Source organism: Corvus brachyrhynchos, unplaced genomic scaffold (assembly GCF_000691975.1).
Source record: "Corvus brachyrhynchos isolate BGI_N302 unplaced genomic scaffold, ASM69197v1 scaffold370, whole genome shotgun sequence".
Taxonomy (NCBI): Eukaryota; Metazoa; Chordata; class Aves; order Passeriformes; family Corvidae; genus Corvus; species Corvus brachyrhynchos.
Genome location: NW_008235977.1, coordinates 5,176,752 through 5,195,977, shown reverse-complemented (window position 1 = coordinate 5,195,977; position 19,226 = coordinate 5,176,752). Strand labels below are relative to the sequence as shown.

Sequence of the window (19,226 nt, the reverse complement as noted above, 5' to 3'; positions counted from 1 at the left end):
TTTTACCTAACAGTCTCTTCAATACCAATTTCTATAATTCCCTGAATGTTTAGTCACAAACTTTTTTTTCAGCATGGCATTCATCTCTAACAAGCTAACTGGAAAAAGAAAAATAAAACTAGCATTTCCCGTAGTGGCCGAAAAAAGACATCCTTAGAAAAAGGTCTAAAGTGACACAGTAATGACTGTAAAAGTGACTCATTCACACTGACAGCCCAGGAAATAGAAGCACACAGACACACAAAAAAAGGCAGAGGATATAATTAAGTTGAAGAATTAATAGCAGGAGATAGGATGTGCATGGTCAGAGGTCCAATTTAGCACAGCCTAAAATTAAGGATTAAAAGGTCTAACTAGACAGGATTATAACACTTCTGATATAAAAGCAGACCTTTTTCAGTTCACTGTATTTCAGAGGCATTTTATTTGCCCTATGATATCATGCACTACCAACTAGAACTTGTGTGACAAAGGTTTAATTGGACTTGTGTGACAAAGGTTTAATTGGACTTGTCTGCAGCATTGTTTCCCAGCTGGCAGAGTCAGTGTGTTCCCTTAAAAAATATTTTATTACATGTGCTGGTTTGGAGCTGCTTGCACCATCATGTTTTCTCATTCCCTCAGCAGTAAATATGAAGAATGAAGTGAGCAGGAATTCTATCACCTCTGCTCTGGTGATGATACCTGCCCCAGAGTCAGTGATGGGCTGTCAATTAAACTGACTTCCACCAGAGTCACCAGAGCCTTGTGCTGTCACAGCAACTTAAATTCAGGCATTGCACTGTGAATCATCAGCATGCAAATATTACTGACTGAAAGCAAAAGCTATGGAAATTCCACCCCCCATCCCAGCTTATCTCTCTTCTGGGCCCTGCTGTAGCAGCTCTCATAGTCTGTGTCAGTTCTGAGACCAGGGACTCCATCCAGTTCCTCAAATTCCTTCTTGTCATGAAAGAATTTTGGTTAGTTACCTACCTTCCACTATTTAGCATAAATGCTTTCCTGTTGCACTGTTCCAGTCTCTGAAATTCCCTAGTGAAAACTGGAAAGTGAAGTGAAAACAGGGAAGTAAAGAGAAAATTTAGAGAAACTAAGGTTTTTATTAGCTTTTATGCTGAAAAGTTGTATAACCTGATGTCACTGTTTCAGATTTAAACTCCCACCTTTGTTCTGCTTCTATGAAGGTTGCAAATGCTGCTTTTCAAGCACACCTGATAAAAAGAATTGAAAAGAAAAGCCTTGTCATATTTTGAAATGGAAATTTAAAAAAACAAAGACATTGATAAACCCAGCAGAAGAAGTCCTTTCTTTTTTTTCATATGCCTGTAGACCTCTCTTGCCTTTTCGTTTTCCTTGTTAACTTCTTTCACTCTTGCTTTAAAATTGTTTTCCAGGTACTTCTGCCATCCTGCCTCCACTCAGCTTCTCTGGTGACACAGCTCCAGCTCTCTACAGCAAATCATATAACTAGCTCATTTTCATAGTGATACAGCTTTAAAAGGGGAAAAGAAATCTTTTGCTCCTGCCAAAATATTTTTACATGTGGACTAAAGCAAATTACTTGTTCACATGTTTTCATAAATCTTAATAAACAAAAAAACAAACTGGCCATACTCAGGCCTGTACTACTTGGATAGAAACTACGCGTTGGTAGCAAAAGTATTGGTCATCTAATCTTATTTTCAAACAGGGAATGCCTTCAGTACCCTAATAAAAGCCACTCCAGAGCACAAAAGCCACTAGCAAAACCAACAAGCAGCAATATTAGTTATATGTAAGCACTATAAAGTCTCTAGCATGATTTTTTTCCTAGCAGTTTGGACAGGAAAAGTACAGTCTACGTGTTCAATTCTCAGCTGTGCTTATTGATAAATAGACGTGTATTTAGATGTCAGCTAACTTAGCACAACCTGCTTCTCTAGTGGAGAGAGTCATTTCAGTACTATATAATATATATATAACCCAGCTGTGTGTGATTTCCCATTTGCACACACTATGGAAACATGACTACTCAATTTCACTAACGTGAAGCTGTCAGACACTGAAAATACCACAGGAGGCACAGGAGGAAACTACTGCCACAGTGACGCCTCTTGTGACAGATTTTGACCATACCCATTAACCTTTTGTAACCTCATCATCACATTAATTGCATTTTCACACATACAGAGGTCCAAAACACAAATTTCCTTGCTGTGTCAGGCAAGTTCAGCTCCCCTGGTCTATCTTTCCAACTGGAGACACCACAGACACTTTTACTGCAGTGGATGTGAGAGCTTTGGATCATCACACAGGTTAGAAATGTTAAAACTGCCTTCAGTGGGAAGAACCCAGGCTTCAGACTGCCTCAGATGATCATCCTACAATCACTTTAAACCAACATAAAATAATGCCACAGAAAAGAAGGGTTGTATTCCCTTCATCTCCCACCACAGTATAGGTCATACTCCTTATTCTGGTGGCAGTGCCAACTCCTGTGGACATAGAGCAAATGCCAACGCACTTCGAGAGACCTTTCTTGAAGTTTATGAAAACAGTACCGAGTATTTCCTTTATATCAAATTTGTATTTCTAACTTACTTGCTGTAACTGCTCTTTTCAATGTAGTTACGTTAAAATTGGTTCTTTTGGAATGCTGTATTTTCTGAAGGAAGGTTAAATTTTCTGAAAGAAAGTTGAACTTTCTTGTGGTCCAACCCTGGAGGTCAAAAGACTAGTTTTAATTTTTCACTAAACTGTAAATTTAATTACTCAGTTAACTTCAAAACTATACTCAGTTATGAATGGCACTCATCAGGGAAGATGGCAGCAATACTAAAGATGGGAAATAAACAGCTGTATTAACAGCACAGGAAATAATTAAGAAACAGAACAAAGAACTGTGAGAGAATATTAAAAGGATTAAGAATAAGTCTATTTTGCTGTGAAGTAACTAAGAGAGGAAACAAATTATACAAGTCTCCACATGATTTTGCTTCATTCTGTTCCCAGGGGTACTCTGTTCACATTGTAAAGCTAAAATGGTTTCATAAGAGAAGCATACAGAAGTAGGTAATTTATCCCTGTTTTTTAAGACAGTTTTCCCTGGTTTCACTGTGAAGAGCAGCTTCAGATAGGAAGACCCCATCAGCCTCTCCTGGCTCTCTAGAGAGAAATTATGACTATTCAGAATGCAGCCCAAACAAGAAACAATAGTAACTACTGGAATTTGACAGATTTTAAACACTTTGCTCCAAAACTGTGAGATATAGCAGCCATGTAAACCTCAAGGCCACTAAGTTTTACTGATATTCTTTCTTTTTTTAATTTAAAAATTTCTTCTTCCTATGCACATGCTCTGAGTCCCTCTGGAAGACATTCTCACAATGAACTGAATGCACACCAACAAAATCATGACAGTAAAAAAGCACTTAAAGCAGGTATCACCTTATTTTAAATTGCAAGCTAAAATTACTGCCAGAATCACCTCTTTAAAGTAAATGTAGATGTTAAAACAACTTTCCAGAACATGAGAGACTGTGTAATGGTCATTTTTTGCCAGAGGAGATTTAATTTTTTTCCAGAAACAATCCTAATCCCACTGATATATCAGTGAGAGAAGTCTGTGTTCTGTGCCCTAAAAGTAATCCAAGATGCACAGAATCAGAATAGCATGAAGGATATCACTGCCCCTGTGCTGGAGAACACCTGGATACCAGTGTCTGCTTCTATTTATGCACTTAACTTGGAAAGGTTATTTGAGAAACAGCCCTTGAAGGCAGAACTGGAGCCCAGTAATTCTCCTTCTCTATCTGTGGATTTGGGCATGTTCTGGAAGTCTGCTAGAATGCTCATTTTTTATATCCTTGCTTTGTTTCCCAGATTACTTTTCCTCCAATGTCTTAAAATTTCCTCTTTGCCAGGAATCTGACTTCTTCTTGAATGCTGTTCCTCACTTTCCTTCAGAACTAAAATAGACACCAAAGAGTCATAAGTTTTTACGGGCTTTCAAAATGACTCTCTGATGAGAGTAGGGATAGATAAACTCAATGCCATTAAATTTCTCTCTGTCCTGAGTCAGAAAGAGAAAACCCTAATTCTGCAATTAGAATATTACTAGATGAATAACAATTAAGTTTTCATGAGCAATATTGGTAAATGTGGGCACTGCACTAAAAAGCTAAGTGCACCTTAAATGTCCCGTAACTATACTAGGGAGCTGAAATGCTTTAAAACCCAAAATTACAAACAATGCAATGCACAGTGTGAGGACAAACATACAGATTAGTGAAAGGCAATTTAAAGGGCACTTAGAGACACTCTGGCATAAAATTCATAAAATTTTCAAATAAATGGATTTTCAAGCAATTGACCACATGGCTGCTTTTTAATGAGCCCTTTCATGTGGGGCGTTATTTGACAGGAGAAAAGGCCAGAGCAGGATGTGCTTTAATCACCTTTACCTCCTCAGCATTGTTCTGTGTGCACTACACACAAAGGAAATTTGATTGTAATTCTGAAATTCAGCTTAAACAATAATTCAGAGAAATTTGCTGTGGATACAGACACTTGCTGCCTTCACAGTAATAAATGTCTCTTAGTAAAATTAAATAATGGGCAGAAGGTTCAAAAGGGCAAAGGCTGACACTTTTGCCCAAGTAGATGCCTAGCAATGACTCCAGCACGCCCTTGCTGTCCCTATCTGCACTGACAGCTGCACTTCCTGTCTCTGCATCTGTCCGTAAGACATTCAGGAAGGAAAGTTTATATCTTTACATGTTTCCCGTGAAAGTACTTTCACAGCTAATTCCTGGAGTACTGAGTCAAACTGACCATCCGCACACCCCCTCCATCCAAATTGTTCTTTTTCTCCCCACTCCTATTTTCCCATTATTATGGGCCTTTCACTCATTTAAACTGTAAATTTTCTAACATATTAGCAAATTCTAGCAATTTTTTAAAATATAGGCTAGTATCACTGCTTTGTTTTACACAGTCACTAAAACTGAAGTTTGCATCAATTATTTTAAGTAAAATATTAGAAAAGTTACCAGAAAAATTCTGGATTTTTGGGGGGCAGTGTGTTTGTTACACTGATACAACTCATTAACTACCTCATTAACTACCCTCATTGATTAAGAGTTTCTTGAAAATTTCAAATATACTGTGAGTGAAATTGGCTTATGTCTTATTAGCTTAATTTGATTCTCCTAAAATCTTCTTGTACTTCTCAAAATATGAATTGCTTCAGATATTACTTGCCTCAGAATGATTTAAAACAGCCTGGCAGACCACCCTGCTTGAGTCAAGCCTCTCTGGGAGCTACTGCAGTGGAGAAATTGCTTCTAAAAACAAGAGCTTTTCTTCAAACTCGAGCTATTGATCAGAATTAACTTATTCAGCTTTAGGAGGGTTTCCTTTCCAAAAACTGTCTTGGAGCTTAAAATGCTTCAGACAGATTATGGCATCCAAATATTAGCAGTATTATTAATGATAAAGTATATACATTGTCCTGCTGTTTCAAATTTGCAGAGGAAAAGAAGTCTCCTTTTTGCAGCACTCATTGCCGGACTTTGTACCTAAACATCTGACTACTGCATCTGAAGAAAAGCCACCAGCTGATACTGCTTTCGGCAGCTAAAGGGAAAAGAATTACTCAGTTAAAACTGAAAGTCTGTTCCAAAGTACTCACCAAACTCCTAGCAACAGTTCTTGAAGAAAGAGGGAATTCCTGAATCAGAGCTGAATATGATCCTCCCCTATTAATTCACGTTGAAGGGGTGTGGTGTAAAGCTACAAAGGCAGGATTGCAACCTGATCTTCCTAGAGTGGACTCCTGCCTGGAGATTACTCAGCTTGCCGCTGTTCTGGCGTTTTGTCGAACACACAGGCTCGCTCTGGGTAGAAGTCAGAGATCTGCAGCAGAGGCGGGAATGTTTCCTGTTTAAAGCTCTCATCTGCCTGGAGTTTGGAGCAGCTTTCTAAACAGCACGAGCTAAAATGTAATGCACCTTTAAAGAGTGAGAGACTGTAGGATAATTTATTCATTGTAGCTGGCAGGCTCTGATATAGTTCATGAGGATGCCCTACTCCTTGCCCGTTTAAGAGATGTGGTGTGACGGACTGTTGTTTTGTCTGTTTTTAAACGAAGCCATGCTGCTCACTCTGCCCCCAGGCTGCAGCCAGCGGTGTCTGGAGCTGTTTCCAAAGGCTGTTCTGCCTGCAGCTACAACATCCCATCTATTTAAACATCACACCAGTATGTGCTAAAACTCAAGTTCAGCGTCATTAAGAGTACCATGGCTGATGACAGGGATAGGGACCCTCAGAGACCTTGTAACTCGTGGGCGTAGAGAGACACATGTCCGGAATCTTAGTCTTGGACACACAGGATGGGAATTTCCCTGGTAAGGAATCAAACAGTAAGAGAGACAGAAATAGCAACTGAAGTACAATAACTTACACAGTCAGTAGCTGTAACTCATTGTAATTATTTCTAGGCAAAGACAAACAGGTAGTTAAATCACTTTCATTGAAGGTTAAACTCATCTGTTCATCACCATCCTGAAACAGACTGGCAGTTTGTCCCATCAGTTAATGGATTAACTATCTCTGACACAAACAGAAGTGCTCCTGGTAGCTCCTTAGATCTCCTGGCTGTTGTTCCTGACTGTAAAAATATCTGTAATACTTTTCAGAACAAAGTCAGTAGTCAGCTGAGTCAACTTACTATTAACTGGGTCAATAATTAAATGGATCAACTGTCATGAAATGGACTAGAAGCACTCATGAAGTAAAGGGGCAGTTCAAATGGTGGGGTGAGGTTCTACCATGCAGTTACTAATTACCAGCTCAGATAAAGCAAGAGGCAAGCCAGCTCCAGAGGTCAGCGAAATGGAAATGGTCAGCCTGTCAAGTTGTGTCACACCACAACAAATGAAAAACATTGTGTTAAGAATTAGTATCTATCAGTGCTATCCATAAATCCATTTGAGGGTCACAAGAAAGTCCAAAACAGATGCACTAAAATTACACCATGACTTAAAGAAATGTCTGTACATTTACAATAGAAACAAAACTCACTAGATTTCAAAAAGGTACATACTTCTTCACTTTGATAATGAATCTATATGGATGAACAAAAATCTGTGGGGATAGTTTCAAACTTGCTCCACTCTACAAGCAATCTATGAACAAGTTGCTTTGTTTTTAGTCGTACTGGATGCTGAATGGTCTGAAATGGCAAGTCTGTGTAAATGTATTTCAAATCTAGGGCCTGGGCCTGGCCATAATTTCAAGAGGATTTTTTTTGTTGTTATTTTTATGAGATTTTTTAAAAATGGACACACACAAAAAAGAAATTTCGTAGTTTGTGTCATAATGTATTAACATCAGTCCTTTTCTCACAAGGTCTTACTCAAGTCACTTAAAGCAATTCTGAAAGAAATAGTCCATACAGACATGAAAAAATAAAAGGGAAAAGCTACAGTTTAAAATTCATTTGTCATTTTATCATCAATTAAGGGGATAAAAACATATAAAGAACTTTAAAGAACATACAAGAGAATGAAACCCTTATTTTAATTAAAAGTTTAACTAAGAAATCTTTGGTTAATAATAAAACAGGATGAGAGTAAAAATGCCACCATGTGCTCAAGGAACACATGCGCACAAGAACAATTCCAAGAAAACTATTTCATTTTCAGATTAGCAGTTTTGCTTTCTATTCCGTTAATGTCTCTCCAGCTCCCACATGCAGACCTCCTAATTTAGTTGCCAGGAATTAATTCAGTTGCCCTCCTAATTTAGTTTGCATTGTAACTACAACATAAAAGGCTTCAGTTGAAACTGGAATCAGACTTTGAAGATGAAAACAAAACTGATTTGAACTTTTAGTATGATCAGAGAATTCCGTTCAGATATGACCTGGCCTAGACAATCACATTAGTCTCTGCCCTGCCCTGAAGCCTGATATCTGTTGTCTGTTGACAGAGGAAAATGTCCCTACCCCAATAGGTATCAATAAGCAGATATAGACAAAAGTACAGCTAGAGTAAACTAAAACAGAGATGCCATGAAAAAAATCCCTTGTACAATACTTGCAATACTCAATAGCTGGCTCTGAAGAGTTCAAAGCTGAGATTATTAGAATTTAGTCATCTGACAGTGCACAGAATTATTCCCAACAAATTGGGAGATCAGGGAATTAAAAAAAATGAAGGTCTGTGTAAGAGGTCAGCATCATTACAAGCCTGATGAACAGACACTAATTGAAAAGGCACAGTGCCAGCTACCCTCTGGCCAAAGAAAAAATCCCTTTACTCCATGTTGTCAATTGGGAACTCTGATCATGAAAAACTGCTTCTGGTGACAGACCCATTTTTTCCAAGAGCCAAAACAGGAAACAATGTGCCATCCCAGAAAACCCCCTGGCCTGGAGTTCTGTCTTGACTACTGGCCTGCAGAAGGCAGGCAAGGATAACATCTGCATCTGCAAAATGCTTACAACACACAGGTTAAAAACAGCTGACTCTTCCTTGGGACAGAGCAGTGACTTCAGGCCAGGTACTCTACCCTTCTCTCCATCATGTCCTCATACTACACAGCCTACATTCCTACCACAGTGTGGGAAGCTGCTACTGGTTTTACACTGATAACATCTTTAGGGCCAGCAGGACATCAGGGAAACGGAAGGTAAGAGCTAACAACTACCCTAACAGCTTCAGAGGACTGGGCCAGGGTCACTGTCCTCTGCAATGTCTGTCACCAGTTTGGGTTGGTGCTCATGCTGACTGAAAGGGAGGAGGGAAACACAGTGAACTACAAATTCAGACTTTCCTATACTGTACATTTTTATTTGCAAATAGTGCATCAGTTTTAGCAGAATATATTATACTTCACCATAGTCCTAAGTATACGGTGTTCAGGAATTAAAATGATGCACAAATGTCTAATCTTGTAATTGTTTTAGTGTACCAGAACAGAGATAAAGCAATAAGAAAATTATAAGTTTCGTGCATACATATATAATGAAATTAATTTTTTAAGCTCCATCATTTCTGAAGCAAGATTCACTATGTCACACAGCTGGGAAAACACAAAGGCTTGTGTAAGCTGCTCTTCACACGTGCCTCTCAGTGAGGGTGTGACATTGCTCGAGCTTAAACAACACAGACGTCTGTGATGTCTTGTTGCCCTCTAGTGACGCCACTTGATTTTCCCACTGCTAAGTTCTTCAAAATTTTCCATAGACCTGAGAGCTGCCTGCCTCCTGCCTTCAACAAACTGAATCATAACTGAATACTTCTACCTGGTGCTTAAATTAGATGGGAAAGCACAGGTATTTCTGAATCCTCATAAGGAATAACGAACCCGAGAGCAAGCTGACAGGAAAAACACCACCAGCATAGCTGGCTTAGCCCAGTGAGCTTCAAGGGGGAGCTGAGATGGGGCAGTCACTGTTACCAGGCTCCCAGAGCCTCTCCCTCAGCACAGACACGAATCATCTTCCAGGGCAGGCCTGGTGCCCTTGAAGGGTTTCTGGAAGCACTGACTGTTGCTGTTTTCCCTCCCTGTACAATAGAGCACTGCAACAAACACTGACAGAGGGAACAGTCAGCTACCTATCCATGTCTGCACAGTTAGCAGCGCTTTTGTGCTGAAGTGTTAGATGAACTTAACATTAGCTGATCGTTTTGAGGCCATTGAAGTGTATGTCTGCTTTTCCAGCTAAGGGCATCTGCATGTCCGCAACACACAAAACACTAACTAAGTTCTAAAAGAGGAACGTAGCCTTATTTCCTTTCAGTATGAGTTTTACAAATGGTTCTATTAGTGGTTTATACTTGTTCCATTCTTTTTATTTGGTCTCTATAGTATTTAATATTTAAATCCCAACTAAAAATGCGTGAATGGAAGTGAAAGATCCTCACTAGTGAAAGAAAGATCAGAATCCAGCAGCTGTCACTCGAAAAGCTGTCTCTCTGATGCACTCCTCTGTCCCCCCTTATTGTTTCTTCCCTGTAACTTCCTGATCTTATTTAAAAACCATATCTCAAGTGTTTTTTAAAGACTAAAACTGAAATGAACATAGCAGGTGACTATTTTTTTCTGAAAGCAGAACGTTGAGATAGTACAATAAGGCAGCTCCAAAAATTCAGGCTTTGTTTCTGTCCTCACTTCAAAGTAGTAATAGCTAAGTAACACAATAAAGCATAATATTACTAATGGAAATGTAGGAACATATTTAAAAGGGAGAATCTTCAACTCTTAACACCCAAATTTATTTTTTGGGGGGGGTTTGTCTTGGGTTTTTGTGCTTTGAAAGTCAAACCTTTAACAAGGCTGTCAAGGGTAAGTTGGGTAAGTGGACTCTCCTAATGTGCTTTTTTTTTCAGGGATGAGTAGAGGAAAGGAATTGAGTGATAGATGAGATGAAAGTGATTATCAGATCAATTTCTTACTAGTTGGAAAGCTTCCCAAGCTGAACTACCCAACCTGTTTGAGAAGCAGCAAGGAATCCATTCAGCATCTGCATCTGCCTTTCTGATTTCCAAGCCCAGTGGTCTTATGTTGAGCAACTGGTTCTCTTGAAATTAAACTTATGTTTTGCCCAGCAGAAGTACAGAGGTTCTTCAGTCAACTGATGCTGCTGTTCTTTTTCCTGAAAGAAGCTGAGCTTTTAAAATTTTCCCTCCGTCAAATCCAGGGCTTAAAAAGAGAAGACCCTCCTTTTATTAGGCAGAACACTTTGTCATCTTCTATCCTATAGAAACCCAGTATTAGCATGGCAGCAGAATATAACATTGCCTGTGTTGATACCAGATGAAGCAGGGGTTAAATACCCAGCATATTTAATAATCTGAATATTGTTTAGAACAAGCAGGGAGAAGCAATGTAACCCTACGGATTTAATTTTTCTTTTCTTTCCTGTATCACAATCACACTATTACCTCTTGCCAAAGGACAGATGTGACAAACTTTTGCATTTCTTGTTTCCATTTGGGTAGTTGTTTCCCTTGGAATTCTTTTAATCCATTTTTCTGTGCATTTCTTTTTGCTTATGAACTTACATTACTCATATACTTTTTTAAACTCATTAATTTCTTAAGAGTGAAAACACGGACAACTTGGAGCATGCTTTGAAGTTGAAATCCTAAAGGATTAGTTCCTATTACTACCTTTTTGAAAAGCCCAAAGATAAGCTACTTCTGTAGTACAATAACAGGAATCAAAGTACAGGACATATCACGTGACATTTTGAATAATGTGGAGATTTCAAGATTCAGATCCAATAAAAGCAAAATTGGATAACCAAGGAAGTAAGGGGTCAGGTCAGAATCCAATGCCACTCATTTTTAGAGCCAGCAGCTTTATGAAGTGTGAATTTCATTAAAAAACTTACAATGCCTTCAACCAAAACAGAATAAGGGATATCTTCTGTAAAAGGACAGTAAGAATTTTGTCACCTTTCATACAAAAGGCGGGTTCTCATTTCTTTTTGGTCTTTTTATTTCGTTAATTTGCTAAAAACTGAAAGAACTTTTCATCATACAGCTGCATTTAGATCTGAAGTAGATCATATCTGCAGCAAAATATGGTAGAAGTACTACCTACTGAATTCTGTTTCATTAAATAATAAAAAAGGGGTGTACATAGGCTCATCAAGCAAATTGCCTCACTGGACAAAACACTTTTTTTTAAATAATACATTCCTTACTTGGCTCATCAAATGTCTAATTCTGAAACAGATCTGGGTTAATTTAACACATAATTTTTCTTGATTACCTATTCATCATGATTTTCATTCTCGTGTGGTGTTTCTGATTATCCTCTTAATGAGTCCAGTGTTGCACTAAAGACTTTGGTAAACAAGCCTCTCTTTCCATCCATGTCCTTTAGTAGTGCTCATTCCAAATGCAGACTGAGCCCAGGACTAACTGGCTTAGTCACTGGATGTCACTGTTGCAGCACTGAGAGTTTTGGTATTTTATGTGGAAACAGCAAGCAACTACACTTGTATTTTATTCCTTCGTTATTATTATTATTATTATTATTATTATTGGTTTTTTTTGCTGAGGCTGCAGTCAGTGCAAGTTTTAGTATAAGAAAGATTTGGAAGCATTCAGGCCTGAGGACAATTTCTACTTTCAGGGGAAAGTATTTCATTAAACTTTTAAAACTCTTTCCATTTTAATTTAAAAGTGTGCTCTTTTTTTATTTCCACTGCTCTGATAAGAGATTTTTTTCTGAATATCTTTCTATGAATGCACAGTATACATATTTCTGCCTCTACATATATACACACAAATATATATGCACACACTAGTAGACAAGTAATATACTTATTTATGAATACATATGCACATATAACATTGATATAATATTTCTTTAATCATTCCAAAATAATTTCTGGTAGGTTAATGCAAGCTGTAAATTTAAATGATTAACTATTGCAATACCTAAAATACCTACCCAATGCTTTAACAAAACCAAGACAAAGTTCAAGAAACAACTCTATGTGTTCAGAATGTTGAAAATTGAATAATTTAGGTATGCATATAAGTAGCTTACATTATCAGAGACTTCTTACAGGGGTTTTTCCAAACCCCCTTGAAATGTATTATAGCAGCACCAAAATCATCAATTAGAAGTATAATATGACAGTATTATTTAGCTGTTTCTAACTCTTGGTTAAATGAAGCAAAATGAAATTAAATTGAGTGTGCTTTTAGCTAGAAAACCACAAAACAAGCAGAACTTCCCACTCATTGGACTTTCTAGTGATTTCTCAGAAAGCTGTGAGCACACCTGTATTTTCTTTATCTTGACAAAGGAAGAATAGAGTGGAAGTTATTGTCTTTATAAAGCGTATGGCTGGGAGACACTCATTACAGTTGCTCCTCCAGACTCCACTCAGGCCACCTTCTGTGTCGTTTTGGGTTTTTCAATATGCCAGCTTCTCCCAGGCTGAACCCTCCTCTGTGGTGCGGCTGGGGGAATAAATCAGGAGATGCACAAGCCATGCCATAAGGAATGGCAGCAGGAGTCCCACAATATGCTCCCAGAAAAGTATTTTAAGGGTGTGAGTAAGTGAAGGAGGTGGCAACTGAGGACACCACCATCTGCTGCCAGTTCTGGGGAGCCTGAGCAGCCCGTGAGAGGCATTTCCCGGCAGACAGAGCTGGCCCCGGCCCCAGCTGCCACAGGGCCAGACCTGCTGCCTTCTGCTCCCCCCAGCCCCAGCATGAGTACCCTCCTGCCAGCAGTGCTTCCCAGCATCCCTGCCCCACTTGTCATTTCTGCTCCATCACCTCCTGGCTCCTCATGTCTACACCAGACCCAGAAAGGCAACCCAACGCACAAGCAGGAAACCTGTTTTCCAATCTGCTAAAAACCAAAATAAAGCATTACCAACAAGTACTGTGATAAAGACATGCACTTCCTGGGCCTGGCTTCCTCCCCAACTCACTGACTTGCAGCCTTCTGGGTGTACTTTTGGAGAGGAAAAGGCTTCTCTAGGAATCACAGAGACAGTAAAAGTCATTTGGGAAACGCCACCTAGACTTTGGTTCTTTTTAGTTGCTATCCAGTTTCTAAGACAGCATCTCTAAGCAAAACAAACTTTTCAAGTGTGTTCAGAAGAAATCATTAGGCAGGTGAGCCCAGCCAGTTGTTCCTGTGACAGTTATTGCAGTGCACACGCTTACCAGGGAACAGGGGACAATTGTTTACATAGTGCTTATAACTCTCACAATTGTCTCCCCTCTACTGAGTTCCTGCCTTCCAAAAACAATTTGTGTTTCTCAGCTGACAGAGTCCTACTCCATCTTCAGCAAAGCTTATGCTGCCTAGCAGTGAGAAAAAGATTCCTATTCTTTTAGTATTTAATACTACTTTTCTGGTACTGGAAAACAAGTAATAAATAATGAGATTAGACATGTGGAGGATGTTTAAAACACCAGACTGCCCTTCAAAAAAGGCAGAAATGCTGGATTAGAACTGGGAAAAAAAAAAAACAAACAAGCTTGTTTAAAGTCCAGCACCAGGCTGTTTCAAAACTTATCAATCAAGAGAAGACTGTGCCAAACATGTAATACTCTGTACACTGTGATACTGAAACTCATGACATGATACAAATTGTGTGTCACAGGTCCCATCAGACTGCTCCAGATGGGAAAGCCCTTTTCAAATCATTAGGCAAGAGCCACCTTAGATGACTGATATCCATCAAATTAGTCAGTGGTAACATCATTTACTCCTTTCTTCAGAAGCAAAATTACTGCAAGGAAGGTGCTGGATTCAAAACATCTCTTCCATGCAACTCTTTCACAGCAAACACACAAAACAACAAAAAACAAAACAGATCCTTGGCAAGATTGCCTCTCCCAGGAGACAGAAAATGGAACATAATGTCTTTCACAAGAGTTTTCCATTTTGGCTTGATCATTTCAAAATGAAGAGTAAACATCTGGAATGCTGACCAGGCAAAGCTACTCAAACGTGTGCCTAACTCTAAACGTGTAAGTGATAAATAACTCTGGAATAAGGCAGTACTTTTAAAAGGAGAAGAACACAACAGGTTGCTGCAGAGAAATTCACTGATTTCTCCATTCTTGTCTCATGCAGCAAGTTCAGACCTGTTGGTCTGCTCAATAACTGGGTGAATGAAGCAATTTAAACTGTATCCACAGCAGTTCTTTAACAGTAATGAATTAATGACAGCTCACCTGATTTACTCAGAGTGCTACCAGAGACCAGTCAGAAAGGAATCTGAGAAGTCTGTGGAGGACTGAGAACAATGTAATGATCCTGTTTCACTCATTAGAAAGAAATACGGTATTTAAAGGTGCTTCCTGGGTGTTAAGTACATCCTTAGTAAAGCAAGTTTAACGGGACTGTTCAGAATACTTACCAAAGTTGTATTTACAACATATGGAAAACTGTGTGGCTATCATGGGGAAATCCAAACAATTATAGTAAAATCCTAGTTTGCTGAGTGGCAAATTTTTAACTGGCAAGAATCTCTCACTGCAATATTCTCATCACCTTTCCTGAATTAGCCTATTTTAATAAGAAAACAGGTAGTGAAGGAGGATTTTTCATAAGGCTTGTGTGCTGTTGGTAAAAGAAGATTAAGAATTAATCTATATTTTTCTTTGATCCTCTGCAATCTATTTCTAGAACTACACAAATCTCCACTAGATTCTGGTAGAAGCTGTCAGCTTATTTGATTTCTTTCCAGCCTGGGAGATAGCAAGAGTGATATTTTTTGCTTACTTACACCACAAGGTAACAAAATTTGCTCAGAGCTAAGATGCTGCAATACACACACCCTGCTCTAATGCGCTGGATAACTCTTCTAATAGACACATACAAATTTCTTTGACAGAATAGCCCTCACAAAACCATGATTCCTGGCACTTACATTTCAAAGAAGCTTTTAATACAAGCTACTTGCAATAAATCAAACACAGAAACAGTTTCTTCTCAAAAACTAAATACAAGCTGAACACAGGTTTTTTATGATCAGAGTGCCATGTTGGACCATATTCAATTAAAAATATTTAAATATTCCCCCCAACAGATTTCATTCCTCCAATTCCATTTTAAAAATGTCTTGCTTGTTGAAGAAATAACTGGTATAGAGATACAAGATATTTGTTCATGGCGGCTTTTCATCCTATCAAGATATTCACGTATAGTTTGACCAAATTAATTTTTCCTTTAAATACTTTGTAATAATAATAGCAACACAACAACAAAAATAATAAATAGAACCAGCATCTTACTTTGACACTACATGCAAAAGAAAGCATGTTACTAACAGATTGATTCAAGTATTTCAAACTTCAAATATTTTGAGGGACAGCTATGATAGATAGGTCCATCATTCCCTCCCGTCCTGCAGTTCTGGAATACACTAGCACAGATTTCAGCCAGGAATGAAAACTAAGAGAAGAGCTATATATGCAGAAAGACAGATTGTGATTTCCTTTAAGAAGGCTCTGTTCATTCAGTTTTTCCTTCCAGTGTTATTTTACAGTGAGCTGTAATAGCGTGCAGAGTATTTGCTACTTGGTCAGGACAGAGAATGCCGCGTTTTGAGGGTAAATCATTTCAGAAGTGTGACAAATGGCAAACTTCTCTCTTATTTTTTTCCCTTACTGCTGAACTGACAAAAATAGTTAGAAGTGTGGAAGCTTTGTAAGTGAGAGAGGCTTGAATAGATTACAGACCCAGACTAGGGTTGGAATTTCTCATACACCAAAATGCAAGAAGAAAATGAAGTTTTTCAGGATCTGTTCCACAGATATGAAGTGATATGTATAAAGGCAAAAGTATTTTTAAATTTCAAGATGTTTCTTCATTTCTGTTACCGTAGTGCAGGAAACAGAAGATGGGACCAAGCAAAACAAGAAAGCAAAGTTGAGTGTTTTTCAGTTATCAGTTGCTCATGAGGAAAAAAAAAAAAAAAAATAACATATTCACGACAACATATGCTATTATAATTAACCATTTTCAACATAGGTATCTTGGACTTTACTAAACAATTTTCTTTCTTACACAATGACCATTGGTTGAATTAGTGGTATTGATCAGGATGCAAATTTGGGCTTTTTTGGTTGGGCTTGTATGGTTGGGTTTGCTTTTTTTCACATTATGTCAACATTTTAATGAAGAACACAGACATTATCACTGTTTTGTTCCAGCTAAAATAGAAAGATGTTACAGGTTTCTGAATTGTGCTTTTTGGATACAAACTGTAAGCAGGTGGACAAGCCAGCTGGAAAGCAGAAGGAAAAGAAAAAAACATAAAGTTTTAATTGCTCAAAACAAGAGACACTTATTTAAAGATGAATCCCTGCAGAAGGTTTGTAAGTATTTTTGGTAAAATAAAGATATTCATGCTAACATAGATTTTCCCTCAGTAAAGAGAAATTTTCCTGAAACCAAAGTGCTTTTTGCTAAACATAGATGATTCACATCATTAAAAGAAGGTCCTTTGGTTTTTAAAGAGAATACTCACTTTTCTGACCAAAATATCATTCTCAACTATCAATGCTTTTCTCACAAGAGACAGCAGAAAATTTCAACCCAAGTATCTGTGTGAATAATGAGCTACCAGTTCTTTCTGCTTATGACATTAAGGAGCACTGATTAATCAATTAAGCAATCTGTTGTCAAGACCTGGCGTGGCTCTAAGGCATAGCAAGGCTCATGTACTTAAAACACCAAACGTGAGAAGGGTTTCTTGGTGATTTATTACTTCTCTTCGGTGAAAAGGACTAAACTTCACCATATTCCATTTGATAATTCTTACTACTGTTCAAGAGGGAAGATGGCATTTCTTCCTTCATTGTTGCCAACTACTCTTCCTGCCTGTGAAATCCAAGAAAGTACCTTCAGCTCTGCAATAACCAGCAGGGTTGTGCACAGCACACCAAGCCTGGAGCTGTCCCCCCAGCTCACAGATGGACCTTTATGCTTTTTGCCAATGCCTGCAACGTGTCTGCAAAGAACCCATTTAAGATTTTGTTTCAAAATGGACTTGAAAGCAGACTGTCTGCTCGGTGCAGCTTTATCAATAGGTGAGAAAACCCTGTCCTGCTACAATATTCACATCTGAGGTTAAACAGTTCAATATGCTACTGGATGAACATAGGATTTGTGATTTGTTTACCCACTGTATGAAGATTTTTTTGTTCACATACTTGGAATTTCTAAAATATAAGGATTCAAACAAAAAAACTAAAGCCAAAAACAAACCCACAGAAAAAAACCCCAACAAATAAAAACCCCAAAACACCAACTGCCAACTGTTTTTCCCACTTGCAGGTGATACAGCAAATATTCTCTATATGTGGTACCAAGCAATGGCTGTGGGGAAAAAAGTCAATCCTCCACAGAGTATATTTTTGTATAGTAAAACTACACACATTCTCTGGTATTACAGTGGCTACTTGTGGGAACATCTCTTCTCCTCCAAAACAAGCAGACTATTTAAAGTGGAAAGCTGAATAATTACCACCTCACAGCTGGAGATACTCCAGCATCCTCTGGCACATCTGCAAGTGTTTGGCACTGGCAGATTTTGGAAGTCCACTGCTCAGAAAAGCAGTTTAACCACTAGAGGGTGAGGAAGCATTCCGAAGGGTTCAGCTGTGTCACTGCATGGCCACGATATGATGCATCACAGTTTTGTAGCACTTGCTCATTACTTTCCATTTTTTCCTCTGCATATCCTATACCTTCTCAGAATTACACATATTAATTAAATTACAGAGGTGTTTCAGTAAACTGGACCATACAAAACCTGTGAGGTACAACCTCTTTGTAGATAGGGGGTTCCTATTTACATTATTTAAGCAAATCTGTGAGTTATTTACTACTGAGTATGCAGAAGTTCTAGCCAGGATTTATGTTGCAGTGGGGATACTGCAACATGCATATATCAAACCAGGAGTCCCGTGGAAAGGAAATATATATGGACAGACAGATTCTTGCTAGATGTTTCAGAGATGTTTATTTCTCCAGCCGCATGGCCGGAGCTCTGCCGAGGAACTGTTCCAGTCACGGGCCCAAGGGTCCTTCTGCCCGCGCAGGGAACACAAACCAACCCATGGGAACGAGGCTGAGCAGGGGCAGGGAAACCCCGTGTCTGTGCCCTCAGGGCCCCTCTGCCAGGGCTACACGGCAGGGGAGGGACCCCAACACCTCACCCGTTTTATTTTAATAAAAGGAGAATGAAAACAACTGGATAAACATAACAAGAACAGTTTCAAAACAAAACAAGCCACCCTCCTGAGTCTTTAAATGTCCAAACAGATTCTGTGGAACATCTTAGGGCTGACAGAAGGGAGACAGAACTCTCTGAGCATGCTTTGTGGGGAAACTGAGGCAGGAGAGGGTTTAACTTCGTCCCGTCCCCTTTTCATCCCCCACTCGGCATTGGAAAGGGATTTTTGGGGAAACAATTGGCAAAAGCATGGTTTTGTGAGGGAAACCATGGATGAAAAAACGGATTGGGAATACACTGGGGGTAATAGGACATAGGGTAAAAGGGAAAGGTGGGATTAGGAAAGGGAGATTGTCGGGGAGACTTACAATAGAGATACTGTCTAACATGACTACGATTTTTTGCATATATACTGCCTTTTACAGGAACACCATCAGGCCCAGTGACCTGCGATGCTTGTAACCCTTTTCTACCTCGTATAATTTTGAATTCCACGACTTCTCCATCT

At 38.8% G+C, this 19,226-nt stretch overlaps 1 protein-coding gene across 8 annotated transcripts in view; it reads right to left on the bottom strand.

Annotated features, from left to right (window-relative positions):
* The window catches only part of TFPI (tissue factor pathway inhibitor), a 176,158-nt gene that overhangs the window by 28,676 nt on the left and 128,256 nt on the right, over positions 1-19,226 (bottom strand). The window contains exons 1-2 of one of the 8 annotated variants that reach the window (XM_017729098.1): positions 5,672-6,073; positions 1,164-1,211 (exon numbers count right to left, since the gene is read on the bottom strand). The exons of 1 other annotated variant lie outside the window; for it this stretch is intronic. The gene's annotated coding sequence lies outside the window, so the exon portion shown is untranslated. Of the gene's footprint in view, positions 1-975; positions 996-1,131; positions 1,212-5,671; positions 6,074-19,226 lie in introns of those variants that run through there. 6 more of the 8 variants (XM_017729091.1, XM_017729072.1, XM_017729057.1 and 3 more) reach the window with 6 other exon arrangements.